The sequence below is a fragment of the Rhopalosiphum maidis genome, chromosome 4, assembly GCF_003676215.2.
Source record: "Rhopalosiphum maidis isolate BTI-1 chromosome 4, ASM367621v3, whole genome shotgun sequence".
NCBI lineage: Eukaryota > Metazoa > Arthropoda > Insecta > Hemiptera > Aphididae > Rhopalosiphum > Rhopalosiphum maidis.
Genome location: NC_040880.1, coordinates 28,989,737 through 29,002,085, shown reverse-complemented (window position 1 = coordinate 29,002,085; position 12,349 = coordinate 28,989,737). Strand labels below are relative to the sequence as shown.

The 12,349-nt window shown below is 29.7% G+C and overlaps 2 protein-coding genes across 4 annotated transcripts in view; one reads left to right on the top strand and one right to left on the bottom strand.

Moving 5' to 3' along the window:
- The window catches only part of LOC113561047 (UDP-glucuronosyltransferase 2B17-like), a 33,339-nt gene that overhangs the window by 8,439 nt on the left and 12,551 nt on the right, over window positions 1–12,349 (bottom strand). The window lies entirely within an intron of this gene.
- LOC113561045 (C-Maf-inducing protein-like) overlaps window positions 203–12,349 on the top strand; it is a 34,735-nt gene continuing 22,588 nt past the window's right edge. Inside the window, exon 1 of the mRNA XM_026967230.1 lies at window positions 203–442. The gene's annotated coding sequence lies outside the window, so the exon portion shown is untranslated. The remainder of the gene's footprint in view (window positions 443–12,349) is intronic.

Genomic DNA, 12,349 nt, shown 5'->3' with positions numbered 1-12,349 from the left:
GTCGTGGACGCGGGTCTTCGAACACTGTCCGTCGGACTGCAGCGAGGAGAGTCCGCGGGCCCGCGTCCGGCGGCGTGCGTGCTCGCTTCGGCCCCGAACGCTAGCGAGCGAGGGCGCGCGCGCATATATCGCCGCCGACGTCGCACGCAGTAAACGCGCGCGCGCGCGCGCCCCCCCTCCCCCCATCCCCGCTCCCCCGGCCCCCCTCTACGACACACTGCACTTAGCGAACCACCCACGACCACCCCCGGCACCCCTGCGCCGCGCGTACGTGTGTCGGCGGCGCCAAACACGGTGTATAATACGAGGCACGCGTAACAAGTATAAATGGTAAACAATGGCCGGCGACCAGTCCGGGCGCAGGTAAACGCATCCGCCGCGACCCGACGAATAGACGTGGACGACATCATCATCGCTGCCGCGGCCGCCGCCGACGTCGCAAGTACGTATGTTCACATTGTTTATATATATATATATATATATATACTGTAGCGATGTAGCGACCTCGATGCGTATCGTCATGTATATGTGGGTTATGATGTTACGTACTCGTTATGGACGGTGTAAATATAGGACCGCGTACGATGCGACGACGACCCGCTCGTCACTGCTGTTCGCGTTATTGTTATTATTAATCACACCGCATTACGACTCTCGTTAAGTCGCCTATTAAAATAACTAATTTCTGGGTTGTTCGCGCCATAATAATATTTAATATTCATTTTTCTCAGTCGCAGTTGTGTTGCTATAATAGAGTGACGAGACGTTTATGCCGCGCATACGTTTTTATTGCCCTATCGTGGTAGGTAGTTACGGTGCATAGGTACTTACATCGGGTTTAGCTAGTGGGGCGCTACATGCCAGCCAGGAAAAATGCGTCTTATTGAAATAAATTAAAAAAAAAAAAATAATGATAATAATTATGTAGGTTTATATACTTATGACATAAGTGGTGTTTGACTAGGAAAGAAAATACGGATACTTAGATGCGAAAAAAAAGTTGCTACCCTAGGTGATTATATCATAAGTAATAAAACCGCGGAGAGATTTACACTTACACCCCATTGTTTTGACCTTAAAAATATTACCACGAGTCAACGAATATTCCATTATTCGTTATCATTACTTATAGGTAGGTACTTTAAAAAAGTTTCAACCATAAAAGCGTGTGTAGGCGGTAGAATTTTGTAGGCAAATGAGGTAACACTGGTATTTTATTTTTAATTGATTATTAATGAAATATATTGTTTTGATATTTTAGTTGTGTTAGTTAATTCAAACATAGTTTTTTTTTAAAACCAGTCCACATTATGTCATCCATAAGAGATCACTAACCATTCAACGGAATTAACATAATATATTTAATATTATAAACAAATAATTTTTATTAATCATCTTCATACTTGATAGATTCCATAAATGAGAATATTTTTTTATTTAGAATATCATATTTTTGTCATTAAGGACACACATTCTCCGTTATCTCATCTTTATTTGTTATTCGTGGTGTTTTAATACGGCCTTACATCTATATAGGACCGTGTTTATATTTGTATTAGCTTATGTCTATCCAAATATTGAACGTATAATTATTTCGTATCACTATATCAGATATACTTATAATACTTATACATACATTTTGTTAACAGTTTTAACTTTTATTAATAAAAAATAGAATGAAAATATTAACTGTAATTTTGTAAAAAATAATTTAATAAGTACCATATTATGCGTTTTAATTCGAAAATATATAGAGGTACCTACGTTAAAATATTTGATAATTTAGTTGCGAGGTACCTACTCGATTTTCTTCAAATCAATCACTATTAATTTATACGAAGAAAAATCGATCGCTTTATGTGTCATTATTATTATTATTATTATCGTTGATTGCAATTCGTGACAAACAGTGATTTTGTTTGCTGTAACGAGGGCAATGGAGGTCCCGGGCTCTCGAGCGAGTAGACGGCGCGAGTCTCCGGGCTGCCGTGGTCGCCGACGTTTCGAGGGAGGTACGCCTGATCTCGACGTTGGGTCTGGGTCATATTCGAAATCTGTTCGTGATACCGTTCTACACGCGAGCGTACAACGTTTGACTGGCGACTAACTAACGCTGAACGCATAACGCATCATATAATATTATATTTTGACTATTTCGCTGTATCTCGTACAGTCGTATCGTATATGTATTTGTATCTGTTCATCGAATTGCGCAGCCGGTCTGTTGCTCCATACTAATATTTTATATGCAAACGTTTGACGTCTTATCCCCGCGTGGACAGTGTTCATCGAGATTTTTTTTTCATATTTTTCCACGGACATTACTGTGGTAGATATGTGGAACACGCGGGCGTCATATTTGCGTTCGTATTTATTATTTTCTGCAGCGATATAACTTAATAATGGATTTGGCGCTATTGACTTTAATATAATATATGTATACAGCGACATAGTATATATATATATATAATATATAATGTATACAAGTCCTACGTGGATCATCTGAAGATGTGTATACAGTGTACAGCATTATGGTACAATGTATTTAGCTAACGTCTCGACCGACATTTTTAGTTGTATAATTTCACATGTACGATTGAAGTGACAGGTTTGCTCGGCAGAAGTGAGCTTATAGTATATGATATAATAATATGAGTTAGGTTTTAAATAAAATAGTGGTTCTATAATAATTATGCGCAGATCAAATTGAAACGTGTATATGACGTACTGACGCAGTGGCTTAGTCACAATTTATTTTCTGAGGTGTTGAGGGGGGGGGCTGATCAATATTTGTAAAATAAAATTTAAGATTTTGTTACGATTTTCATAAACTATTAAAAATTAAAATAGTTTTTAAATTTGATTAATATTTTTTTTTTTGGGGGGAGAGGGGCTGCAGCCCTTTTAACCACCCCCTGGTTACGTCACTGTATTGATGTGTGTTTTATTCGAATTCAGAGCATCATTGCCATCGTTATACAACTAAATGACTCGTATGAAAAACAATGTTATAACATCTTGATGTTGGATCATATCAATTTATCGATGGAATTGTACCTATATTTATACTATTAATGTAGGTTGCTGATCTTCAAATTATAAGTGCTATCGATTCTGTTATTTTAGTGAAATCTGTATTGCTTAAAATAAATGATAATATTATACCGTATGTCTCAAAAGTCCCGTATTCAGTAGCGCATACAGGTTTTATTTTTGTACGGATCATACAAATAATAATTATTATTTATCCAAAAATTACATACTGCTGATACTACAGCGGTGATGGAATTTTTTTTAAATAAATTTATACGAAGAAAGAAGTTTTGGGGGAGGGGAGTTGTAATCCCTTAACCACTCTCCCTCTGCAACGTGCGCACGCCACTGACCGTATCACCTTAATTTCTTCAAGGTAAATTTTTCATCAGTAATCCATATGATATTTATACCATTAAATTGGGATTCTCTGATCAATTACTTTTGAAAAACAACTGTATATATGTAATTTATCTCTATATAAAACATCACTTGCAGCCATTGTGATAAATTACGATTGAATTGTTTGTTCAATTTTATCATTCTGTAAAGTCTGGTTTGCTGCGCACGTATTTTTAATTTACTCAATTTGAATCGATATTAATTTTCTATTAAATTTCCGTATCTTTGAAATAATTTAACACAAAACCACAGTTTAAACTATCATCATATTCATATGCCGTATACAGTGTAGTACACTCTTTAATATTCGATTTAGAGGTGGCAAGGTTCTACAAGGTAGGTTTTGAGATCTATTGAATTATTGGAATCGTGTGGTTTTTATTAAAAATTATATTATCAGTATTCATTTACTAAAAACTAGTTAACCCAATAATTAAAGTTATTAAAACTCGTTTCTTTACTTGTGGTACTGTATCAAACATAAATTATGATAATTCGATGACAGACCATATTATAGAATTTATAAAAATATAACTACAATCTGTATTACAATAATATACGTAGTGCTTTTAGAATGTTCTTGATCAGTACAGGAGTAGGTATTGGAACTCAACTACTATACCTAACCAAAACCTTGGCATTGATGATTTTTTTTTATTTTTCAATGATTCGATTATGCTAAATAATATTATAGTACAAATAAATAAGTCAATAATAATAATAATGTTTGCATACATAATTTCTACAATTAATCCAAATATAAAATTTTAAAATATGTTAAAAAAACATCTGGTTCAAAAAGTGTAAACATTTTGATATGAAGGGCACAATTATACTTTCCAGGGTAATATGTCAGGGGTGGGTTGCATCCCTTCTATGTATTATGTGTACTGTGCAGTGTATATGTACACACTATAAAATTAAGTATCATGTATATGTAAACACATTACGTTATTAAGATGCAATTACTTTTACGCGCGACCTTTGTGAGTCAGACCACTACACTCTATTTGTCTTTTCTATTCAGAACTATAAATTAAAAGTGCAATGAAACATCAAACACACACACACACAAACAATTATATTTACACTATACAGGGTGCAACAGAAATAGCTGACATTGTGATTAACTAACCATGTACTTAATGACTATTATTTTAATATATTTAAAAATTATTTCAGAGTTAATTAATTAAATTTATCAGTTACTTCTATGAGTCCTTGTACATTTTCTATAGATATGTAGAAAAGCCACAACGGTCTAATTCGAAGTCTCTAGAGACAAATTTTGGGATACTCTGAGTATTACTCAGGATAGCCCTATATATTGCGTACTATTTAATAACGATATTCCCCAGGTGAATGTAAAACTGTTTTTCTTACACACAAACTTAGACTGTACGAAACGTGTATATATAATATTATACATATTATGTTATAGTCCAAGTGGGTAAATTGATCATTGTAAACGCTTGTATACAAAATACAACGCATGGAATATTTGAATAATATAAATAATAAATATTTTTTCTCACACAGACTATTTTCTAGTCATTGTATGCAATGATGAAACTGGCGTGGTTAAACTACTCTCAACACTAATAACTAACACATAAAACGCTGTGTATAATTATAATATATGAAATCAAACAAATCGTACATAAGTTAGGTACTTTATTATTTTGGGATTATTATATTTTTTTTATCGATTTTGACGTATTGAGAGAAGTATATAAATATAACAAGAGACACAATTATGTTTTGTTTAAACTTGTGCAAATTATTTCAAGAAAAAAGGTAGTACAATTAAAAATAAGTGAGTGGTTAAACCTATTATATTATACAAAATGAATTCACATTGTCGAATAGATCTGATTGGCGTGCACAGATTGCAGACGATTATGAATTTATTTAAATCTACTAAGACTATTACCTATTTAACCAAATTTGTAAACTTACACACTTTAACTCATAAACGTATTAAGGATATTGCGTATGTTTTATTGGTCACAAGGAGATGCAAATGTACTGCTACTGGCATTTTATATTACTTCAAATGCCGTGATGGCAACACATGACAAAATAAATAATTATTTAAATATATACCTAATATTTTATATTCGTTTCAAATTTTTTTGTGACACATGTAAAAATGATTATATATTTTTTTCACTTGACACTGTCAATGCTGGCTATTGTATATTATATTAATGTCTAGTCGACGTATATAATTATTCACATGGATTGAAAAACTCGGCCATTGTGTACAACTCCCAGACATTATTTACAATGACCATTTTTCCACTTGGACCGTAATATATATATACATATATATACATATATATGTATTTAAATGTATATGTGTATGTAATACATACCTAGTTAATTTTCATTATCCGCCTACTTATACTATTTACGGTATCAACCATGTCCACGTACACGTATATACTATATATATATATATATATTATGTATATGTGTCAACATATCGTACATTATATTCGTATAGTATTATATAGTGTTTATACATCTATTTTTTCCTGTGCTAGTCGTTCTTAAATTTCACAAAATATTCGTTTGTGTAACGATATTTTTGAACAAAGTGGCGTCAATACACACATACATTTACTCACGTAGATATCAAAGGAGGTTATCCAGTTACAAAAATAAAAAAAAGAAACACGAATCTAGAGTGTTTTGTGAGTGATAAATTGTGCTGCAAAAATAAAACATCATGTGCGTCATATTATTCGAAACGTTTCGACGAAGTATATTTTATATATTAGTATGTATGTATGTATGTGTGTGTGTGTGTGTGTGTGTATGGATAAAATTGAAATAATGTGTATGTCCTCCATCATATTAATACCCTGTTTTTCAGTACAAAATAAATAGCATACATATACATAGTAAACAGTATACGCATAGTAGCGTACATAGCTTATCATAGAAATATGACAATAATTTTACATTAAATTTACATTTGAATGTATTAGTTCATTGTGAACACCCTGTATAGCTGTATAATAGATACCTACACACTATACCTATCATTTACATACAATACATACAATATAGGTCCATAACTGTATATCACTGTGTTGATAATAATATGTAGTATATATGTATATATAGAGTACTTAAACCAAGTAGGTTCACTCCCGTTTTATCCTTTGTTTATGTATTTATTCAAATTCTGTTTCTAGAATACTTAAGTATACCTAAAGGCTAAAAGCCATATTTTAAAATACATAGATTTTTTATGATATCATTTAAAGAGTTTTCTGCGGAGATAAAAAACATTTTTTTTTTTTTTTAAAAAAATGAAAACCTTCTTTGTTTCTGTAAATTGTTAATTATTCGGTTTTCTTGACAATATCAATTCTTGTAATCTCAACAGAATTAATGAATTATAAACATGATATTATAATAATTGTAACCAAAAATCGTCATTTTTTCGGTTTCAGCTAAAATTATATTTATTTATGGCCATTTGTGTGATAGATAAGCGTTACCGTGAATATGTCTATAGTATGAAGAATTGTAGAATTATTTATTATAATACATCATTTTAAACGCTCTGTATAATATATTGGTGGTATAGATTTAAATTGTTTTGTTGAAAATGGTAGACAGATGTTGTAAACTAAAAGTCAATTATACAACCAAATAATAAATTATTTATAAAACCTCGGAAAACAGAACAGAATTACCAACTAGACGAACAACAATACTTTATTACAATTTGTATATGTATATAATATAATGGTACATGAGCTCTAGTGGTTTGTAGTGTAGATCAACATTCCATTAGATGAATTATTTATTTATTTTGTTAATTAATTGTGTCAACATATTTAATGTTTTTACAAAGTTTCCGAATTATAAATGATAATTTGATGAGTACCTAAATGCAAATATTACTTATTAGTTATTACGATAAACAGTAAGATTATGAATAACTGTTGATTATTTGTCAATGATACAAATTATAGGCACTTATATGTTTTTAAATAATATAGTCGTTTTAAGTAAAATATAAATATGACGTACGAATAGTTTATGCATTATAGTCTAATTGTTATATGGTTAGCACCAAATCAATTTATACGTCTGAAATGCAATTTTGTTTTTGGTAATACTAGCAGAATATTTCTAAACTTTAAAAATATATCCGTGATTTTTTTTTTTATAAAAGTTAAAAGATCATCAATGCCTTTTTATTTCTCATAGGATAGAATATGAATAATTGCAAAATATAATAATAATAATACTACCCATTTAAAATGATTAATGTAATAAAGTTTTATTCAGGTTAATTCTATTTTGTAAAAATAACATGGCTTAAAAAAAATGTTTGACTTTTATAAAAAATACCGTTAAAAATTAAGTAAAATGGACGAATTGATAGACGTGATTTGACAGTGATCGATTATAAACATATTATGTAAGAATATATTATACGCAATAAACATTGAACTTAAATGATAGTAAACACTAAAAATGAGTATAGTTAATTTATAATTTATACATAGGAATTTATTTAATATGTACCTATTTATACATCCATAAGTGTCTACGAGCTTATGTGAATATAAAAGTCATAAATATTTTTTTTTAAATTTAAAACAGTAACATTCGTATACCGTACTGGCGTTGGTCAATAATTCTTAACTGTATTATAAAATAATAGTTTAGTCTAGATTACTGGCATAAATAAACATGGTTTATATAATATTGTCTAGATTTAATTAGTGTAAATATTTCAGTTTTGCACTTTGAATATTGTGACGGGTAACAACTAAAATTATAAGTAATTACAAAATAAATTATGATATAATACATAATATATGTACAATGCACGTTTATATAATATTAACTACCAATTGCTCTATTACTCTCTCGCGAATATGATTCAGGTTAGGTAATGCAAAGTTTCTGTCTTGAATTAAAACAATAACATATTGCTATTTACATCAAAGCGAGCATAATGATCAATGTGTAGGGATCAACTGCAAATTACTTTCAAAATATATAGTTGGATAAATAATAGATAGTCCGACATAATATGCATTTATTGGACTTGGGTCAAATATATTTAAGTTCAATATGTAGTTAACTTTAGGTGAATATTTTCTATGTAGGTACTTGATTAAAGACATACCTCTTAGGAAAAATATATTTTTAAATTTTTAAAATAATATAAAGAAAAAATTATTATGACTCCATTTATTTTTTATCCAAAACTAAAGATTAAAATAACGTTTTTCAATAATTATGATTTTATTATTAACTAGATTAAATTTGATATTTGATATTTTGAATTACGTAGTTATTTTCAATAACATAATAATTAATACTATTATATATAAATCAGCAATAATTAGTATTATCATTTACAAAAACGTGCAGCTCGTTACTATTTTTTAATTTAATAATCGCGTTTTTTTAAATTTAATTTTATACTTTACTTTTCTTAAATTTGTTCTTAGTCTTTGTTAGATTAATATTTTTACAAGTCTAGGTTCTAGTTCACTCTCCTTCCGGCTGACATTGATTGTAATATTATGATATTAGTTGTAATTATAATTTATTAAATATTATATTTTATGGATAATGGTACATAAAATTAATATTTAATCGTATTGATTTAGAATAAGAAAGTTAAAATAATTGTAATCAATTAAACTTAATATTTAAAATATAATACTATGTAGTATTTGTTAAATAAATAAATAATTTTCTTTGATAATTAAATTTTTTTCTTAAATTTTATTCGTGTAAAGTTTTCAAAACTGAAAATTCGCCACTGAATTTTTGTATCGAAGGGTTATTTTTTTTCATTAGGTATACCTTATACCTAATTGTGTATGGGTTGGTAATATATTATATTTGTTGATTTCAGTTAGATTAACATTATTCCATCTTTTAAACTATAGGACAGTATAACACAGCGTTTCTCAAAGTGTGGGTCGCGGCCCACTGGTGGGTCGTCAGTCAATTTTTTAGTGGGTAGTAAAAAATTTTTTGAATTATGATGTCAATGCTGTTATTAACCATAACAAAAAACAAGCACATATTTCGCATACACCTCATTATTAAAAGACTTTTATAAAAATAAATTGGTTATAAACCTATAAAATACTAAATATATATTACAAATTTATACATATTTATATAATACAAATTTTGTTTTTTATAACTACTTTTTGAAAAGTGAAACCATGTGGGTCGCGAAAGATTTTTTAGGGTAAACTTAGGCCGCGATACTAAAAAGATTGAGAACCACTGGTATAACATTAACATAATATATTATGTATTTAATATAAATGTATTGTATACCATAGTTAATGATTGAAATTCGCCGTAAAACGTCGTGTTACGCGATTTTTTTACGATGTTAGTTTGCATATAAACATTGTACTACTTATATATTTGTATATCTTGTGCAGTTGTGTGCGTACCTATATCTATTTATAAGGCATATCTATAGACAGTTTTTATTACATAGGTTATGTGTAGGCTCTAAAATATATCACACATTTTGTAATCTCGTATCGAATGACGTCAATTTGTGTTATTTAATTATAGGTAGTAATTATTTAGACATAGCTTAACCGACACCATCTGTAAATTAAAATATCTCAATATAAAAGCATTCAGCGAGTAATCCATGTTTGGTATTATCAATTCCAGAGACTAATCCTGCAATCGATATTTTAAATGTCAAGGAGTATTTGTTTTTGAGCCCAATCTCGAAGTTTTTCTATAGTTATGTTTCATAATCACTTTCACGTATTGCACATAAGTGTTATTGCAGTATTACATTTCTATATGATGTATGTGATTACTAATTAACTTTTAGAGCTTGTTCTGTGAATTTGTTTTGTTTTGTACGTATTTTGTACAAGGTGCACTTAGCCCGGTGTGCCACAGTAAAAAAATATGTTTGACCTTTATAACAAAAAATTTCGTTAAAAATAAAATAAAATAGACGAATTGCTCGATTTGCATATTTGCAATATATATATTTTATTGTCGCAGTGTTGTATCACGATCACAGAACTTTGATAAAAATTGAATAAAAAAACGTCCCTTGACCATTACAAGTATAATTGATTTTACATATAACGTGCTAATGACTGTCCGGTTACGCTTTATCAAAATCGAATGAATATGAGTTACCGTTGCGTTCGGTATAATCATAAATAACATTTTGAAGCAGATCTAATATCTGTCACTCACAAACAGTTTAATCATGTTATTGTACTTTTAAGATACGATCAGTTTAATAAGTTTATAATCGTCCAACATGGGAACGGAGTACTAGTAGACGCGAATAAAATGACTGTGCGTGGTGATAATATGCTGCTATATACCACGAGTGCATGATGTGTTATTGTTATAATTTTATAATACCTATCGTGCGATATTGTATCATCGATAATCTATTGTATAGACAGTCTCCTAGCGCCACATCTACTGGATGGGCATTTAATGACACGGAAATTCTACACGAATGCCACGATACCTGCATACATTCGTAAATACGTACTTGCGGTATCATTATATTTTTATTATTTTAAACGCTTTATATAACAGTGAGCAGTGCAATAGATTTCACTGTTCTTCGGAAGAATTTAATATTCGAGTGTTCGGGTTTTGATAATAACCATTGTATTAGATATATAATTTTATAACTATTGTACACATTTTGTACACCAATGGAAGTGAATTAAAAAAAATGCATTTACAGGAATCATTTAATATTATATAGTAGAAGGGTGTAATGATTGAAAAAGTAATCCTAATTTGATCGGGGACGATTAAATCTTTCTAGATTCATTACCTGTTAAATAATTATAATTTATTAATATTACCTCTCTGATTCTTGTGTCCACTCGCTTGCTGAAACCGCAATTCGTATTCAAGATGCAGCGTAAGGTGATGGATAGAAATGTTGAAATAATTAAGCTTTTTTCATATTAACTATTATAATTTTATTTGACTTATTGTCACGAAACTTGACACACACGTTTTAATTTAATATATATTTATAACCGATACTTCACTTATGACATATTATTGTACGAACGATCTGAGTGGTTCTGTGTACTCGCCTTTACCGTCCGCACAATGATGTGTCAATGGTGCGAGTGCCTTGACCAGCAGATCGGAGTCCTTATATTCTAATGCATTGTTTTGTGTGTGTATGTATGTGTGTGTGTGTGTGTGTGTGTGTGTGTGTGTGTGTGTGTACAATATTTTATCGTTAAATGGCTAATTATAATTATCTTAAAAGATATGATGGCTTATGTGCACATCATTACAAGGGTAGAAGGAGTGTTTCAAAAGTTGCGTAGGTACAACCTTATTTATTGATTTAAATTGAGTTTTAAAGAGGGATTCTAGAAAGGTAATATTTTTTATTTCTTCACTTCTTTCTCTTGGCGGTTAAGAAAATTTATTTAAGAAATGCAATGAAATTGTGAAATTGAAGGCAATCTATAATTTTTAACAAAATAAATGTTGGTATTTTTGTTGAGTATCTATTTCAAAAAATAAATATTTTTCGTTATTTAAAATAAAAAATATTTTTGGAGCTGCGGATTGTGTTGCAAATACGAAAGAAAAAATTCTACATTTTTGGATTAAATATATATGCAATTTTATATATTTGATGTTTTATTTGTTTTATTGGTTAATAGGTAATAATATAATATCATAGTTGGTATTTAATATTACAGCTAAGATCTAAAATTGTATAAATAAATTATCATGATTTAAGTAAATAGAGTTATTATAAGAAATTGTAGGTGTAAATTATTTTTATATTCTATTTCTACAAACTGTTAGCTTATAATAAATTTAATGGTCATATTTTATTTTGAAAAGTATTTACAACATATAAATA